Genomic DNA, 5,651 nt, shown 5'->3' with positions numbered 1-5,651 from the left:
TGGGGAATCGGTTCCCTCCTCCTTTCCTCTTTTTCCTTTCTCCTTTCTTTTTCTTCTTTTGGCTCCTCCTTTCTCCATCCGCAAGGCTAACCTCCCTCTCCTTTTAAAGGGAGGTGTGCGGCTCTTTTCATCATTATGGAGGGAAAACCTTCCTTTGCAGGATTGGGCCGTCCCCCTGTCTTGCCGGCGCGCGTGGCCATTCCTTCCATAATTTGTGATGATGAGGCCTGGGCGGCGAGAGGGCGACACGTGTCATGAATGTGTGGTTTTTGCTGTTTTCCAACGCCATTCTTCATGATGGTTGGGCTCTGCTCGTGCATGGATGACACGTGGCGATATCTGGGAGCGTAGCCGTATTTGTGCCCCATCACTGGATTTACTATTGGTTTATAGGTATGTGGTGAAATGAATTTGTACTTCGCTGATTTTATCTTGGAGATTAAGGTGTTGGAACTATAATAGTGTATTCAATTACAAAAAAATGACTGTTAATTATTGTATTTGCACGATATTGTTGCCTTGCATATTTGTGAGCTTTTGTTTGCAAATGTGCGGCACTATCATGTACCTAGCCACGGGCTCGGTTCGAGGCATGACAGCTGCACAACAGAAATAACAATCATCGAATAAAAAATAAAGGGACAAACAATATATAATTCATTGCTAATCCAATGGTATTAGCAGTTACGTGCATAATGCATTTATTTCAATTGCATTAAAAATAAAAAAATAGTTGTAGACATCAATCATCAATAAAGGGAGTTTTGTAGATGGCTTTCATTCAGAACACAGATTGCAGATAATCAACTACTTTCTTGTCTACTTGGAAGGCTTTGGCAAGAACATCATCGGAGATGGGTGGGTTGGACCCGAAGACGGCATTTGCGATGGTTATCACACCAGGGTTTGGCTGCTCAGAGCGGCAATCGCAATGGCATTGCCATAACCAGCATTACGTTGGAAGTGAATGAGACCAACCGGGAAGACAAACACCTCGCCCTTTTGAAGGACCTTGGTGATGAGACGATTCTCGGGGTTGGAAGTTACAAATCCAACGTAGAGGGTGCCCTCAAGGACTGTTAAGATCTCAGTTGCTCGCGGGTGAGTGTGGGGAGGATTGAGACCATAAGGTGCAAAGTCTATACGAGCCATGGAGATGCCGAGAGTATTGAGCCCTGGTATCTGCACCACATTGACTGGGGTAACCTTGGACCCAAGTGGGTTTGATGTGTTGCCCGGTTTGTTGAGCCCAGGGAAGAAGAAATCGTCTCCTTGAGCAAGCTTTGGGTCTTTGCAGACAAACCCATTTACCAACACTGCCAGTACATGTAATAAGAGATTTAGAAACTCATGTTCAAACTCTATAAAAAAAACCACATAAGTAAGAACATAATAAAGTAAGATATGTTTCCCAATCATACCTTGGCTATTGGGCACTGCGACACAAAAATCTTGCAATGGACTTGGGTCAGAGGCGAAGGCAAGAGAGCAAGTGAGAGCCAGCATCCCTAAGAGGAGAGTAGAACGACTGGCCATCTTTGAACAACACTTGTATAAAGTACGTATTGAAAAGGCAGAAATGATCCCACAGTTCAATAAGTGGCTATGGAGGTTGTGGGTTTAAGGAAGAAGCCTAGCTGCTATATATAGAAAAGTTTAATTTGAAACTCTTCCTGTCTTATCTAATTTCATTGAAATGGCATTCTTACTTGGACCGCTTCTGTTCTACTTTAAGACTTACCCTTGGCCGGCAGAGTCTTTAGACATTTTCTTCACCCTGTTGGCAGGCAAGAAATCCTTTGTTTAAAGAATTTGTTTTACTAGTTCCTGATTTCAGAAGCTTACATATTCTAACAAGAATAGAATAAATCAATTCTGCATGTCATTGAAATCGTATATTGTCCAGCGGGTGGACCAATTTTTTTAATCTTCTCTTAGACACTAGTGTGCCTATGGAACATGTTGCTAGTAAACATGGGATTTTTATTTTCCTAGCTGCCCTCTATAATATTTTACTTGGGCTTGGTTATATATAAATTTTAATAAAAAAATTTAAATGTAATATAAAATACCGATTAGATATGTTTAGAAATTTGTTAGCCAAACAAGACTAATTCATAAAATGGACGGGTATAAACCTTTATAAATCTGCGCATTTTTAACCTCCACAAATGGAAGCGTTAGGATGATCTTATGAAGCTGTTTTTCAAGCACACCCTATCTATATCAGGGCCTATCAAATGAACGCTTTGGATCATCCAAACAATGTGGGCCCCCTATGTTAGTGAAGTCTAGCTCATCTAAGCTTATATGAGCTCTAGGTCACAAACACTTTTCCCATATATAGGGTCATCCTAACCCATCCAAAAGTGGAGGAAAAAAATGGACAGACACTGTTTTTCGACAAATCTGCCCCATTTTGCCCTCCACTTTTGGAGGGGTTAGGATGATCCAATGGACCTAATTTTTGGTACACACCATATCTATGATGGAGCCTTACAAATGAATGTTTCGGTCACCATAGAAAAATGTTGGACCCATGTGTTTGGGAACTCGAGCTCATATAAGCTTAAATGAGCTTGAGCTCACGAACAATGAGCACTATATATATATATAGGCACCTATAGATTGTGGAGGGTTATGGTTATGGTTATGATTGTGGAGGTTTAAAATGGATGGCTAGAAAGTAGGCACCTATAGATCGAATAGTTAGGATTATGGTATGGAGATGGTTTGTTAGGGACACCCTATCTGTGTGAGGTGATATATAATGAGTGAGTAGGATGAGTCAAACAACATGTAGATGGTGTATTTATAGAGGGCTGCTCAGGCTGAGCTATAGCTCAGAAACCTTGCCCCCTACACACACACACACATCTATCTACTACAATAATAAGCTGGGATTGAAAGAAGAGAGTTTTTTCGATTTTTTTGAAAATTACGTGAGAATTACACGTCACATTTCTTGACTTTTTTGAACAAATGCACCCATTCAACTCATATAATTTCAATCCTACTCCCCCCCCCCCGCGCGCCTTTATGCTTTTAACAAAGGCACCCATTAAATCATATAATTTCAATCGTACCCCCTCCTTTATGCTTTTAACAAAGGCACCCATTAAAGCCGTATAATTTCGATCTTACCCCCCTCCTTTATGGTTTTTTAATTTAAAAACTATAGGGTGATCTTGACCATCCGATTTAAGATAAGAGGAATTATGGAAACATCTATAGATTGGAGGGCTAGGATCGGCCTATGGAAATGATTTTTGGGGCACAACCTATTTATGTTGTGTTCCATCACATGGACGGTTTGGATCAACCTATGACATGGTCCGTACAGTTCTTTGTCGGCCCGTGCATCGCACGGGTTTTTTACTAGTATACTATATAGGAGAAGAGAAAAGAAGAGAATTTTTTGAATTTTTGGAAAATTCTATGAGAATTACACATCACTTTTTTGACTTTTTTTAACAAATGCACCCATTCAACTCACATATTTTCAATCCTACCCCCTCCTTTATGCTTTTTAACAAATGCACCCATTAAAGCCACATAATTTCAATCTTACCCCCCTCCTTTATGGTTTTTTAATAAAAAATCTATAGGGTGATCTTAACCGTCCGATTTAAGAGGAATTATGGAAACCTCTATAGATTGGACGGCTAGGATCAGCCTATGCAAATGATTTTTGGGGCACAACCTATTTATGTTGTGTCCTATCACATGGACGGTTTGGATCAACCTATAACGTGGTCCGTACAGTTCTTTGTCCGCCCGTGCATCGCACGGGGTTTTTTACTAGCATATATATATATATATATGAGAAAACGGTTCCTACACATATGTGTAGATAAGTTGTCTACACACTAGCTTAAAATACAGTGGGGGCCACATTATTTGGGTGATCCAAACCATTCATTTTTAAGGCCCTCACATAGATAGGGTGTTCACAAAAAATTAGATCCATAGGATCATCCTAACCATTCAAACTGTGGAGGCAAAAAATGGACTAATTTGTGAAGGTTTAAAGACATCCATTTTACCTCCACAAATCGTCGGGTTGGGATGATCCTATGGATCTGATTTTTTGTAGACACCCTATCTATGTGAGGGCCTTTAAAATGGATGGCTTGGATCACCCAAACAATGTGGGTCCCCACTGTATTTTATGCTAGTGTGTAGAGAACTCTCTACACATATGTGTAGGAACCGTTTTCTCTCTCTCCCTCTCTCTCTCTCTCTATACATATATATATATATATATATATATATATATATATATATATATATGAGCAAAGTGTTTCTACGCACGTGCGCAGGGAGCTCCCTGCGCACAAGTGGCTTAAAAAGCCACCAATTGGTCGCTTTTGGTGGACCCCGCAGAGGTCGACCCACCATACGAACCAATCAGTGGCTTTTTAAGCCACTTGTGCACATGGAGCTCCCTGCGCACTTGCGTAGAAACACTTTTCTCATATATGTGTGTGTGGGGGGGGGGGCAAGGTTTCTGAGGTATAGCTCAGCCTGAGCAGTCCTCTATAAATACACCATCTACATGTTGTTTCACTCATCCTACCCACTCAATCTATAGCACCTCACACAAATAGGGTGTCCCTATCAAACCATCTCCATACCATAATCCTAACCATTCGATCTATATGTGGCTACTTTCTAGCCATCAATTTTAAACCTCCACAATCATAACCATAACCATAACCCTAACCATAACCATAACCATAATCCTACCTATAACCTACAAAATGAATGGGTTGGATGAGTCAACCAACTATGGGAGATGGTGTATTTAGAGGGCTGCGCAGGCTGCGCGATACCTCAAAAACTTTTTCCTCATATATATATATATATATATATATATATATATATATATATATATATATATATATATATTTACATTTAGACACACTACTATCTCAACACTTCATATTTATAAGGTTTTAAATCACCTTATCTACATCGAAGTGGATTTTTTTTTCTTTTTCTGTAAATCGTAAATCCCTGATGCAACATGTCGCCACAGAGACTCTCTCCCCCCACTTGTTCCCCTGTCACTCACTCCCACCACTTGGCACTTAAAATCGACAACTCTCTGCCTATTACTGCTGCGTCTCTCTCTCTCTCTCTCTCTCTCTCTCTCTCTCTCTCAGAGAGAGAGAGAGAGAGAGAGAGGAAACAGTTCTTGCGCTCGAGCGCATATAAGCTTATCTGCGCTGGAGTTCAAGAAACAAGGGTGGGCCCACATTTTTTGGGTGATCCTAAACATTCCTTTAAAAGGCCCCATTGTGGATGGGTTGTGTACCAAAAATCAGCTCCATTGGATCATCTTAGGGTGTCCATTTTTTCACCCCACAAATAGAAGGGTTAGGTTATCCAATGGAGCTGATTTTTGGGACACACCCCTTACATGATGGGGCCTTTCAAATGAATGCTTAGGATCACCCAAAAAATGTGGGCACACCATGTTTCTTGCATTCGAGCACAAATAAGCTTATATGCACTCGAGCGCAGGAACTATTTCCAACAGATATATATATATATATATATATATATATATATACACTATAATAAGCTGAGAGGAAAAGCCCAGGCTTTTTTGAATTTTCTCAAGATTCTGTCGAATTAACACCTCA

The 5,651-nt window shown here is 40.4% G+C and overlaps 1 pseudogene; it reads right to left on the bottom strand.

The window, feature by feature from the left end:
- Positions 1-781: 781 nt before the first annotated feature.
- On the bottom strand, positions 782-1,536 carry LOC143851120 (putative germin-like protein 2-1; annotated as a pseudogene).
- Positions 1,537-5,651: the final 4,115 nt, after the last annotated feature.

The sequence above is a fragment of the Tasmannia lanceolata genome, unplaced genomic scaffold (assembly GCF_043159265.1).
Source record: "Tasmannia lanceolata isolate RefF3 unplaced genomic scaffold, GAP_Taslan_0.1 ptg000018l, whole genome shotgun sequence".
Lineage (NCBI taxonomy): Eukaryota > Viridiplantae > Streptophyta > Magnoliopsida > Canellales > Winteraceae > Tasmannia > Tasmannia lanceolata.
This window is presented reverse-complemented; position numbering and strand designations above follow the sequence as displayed.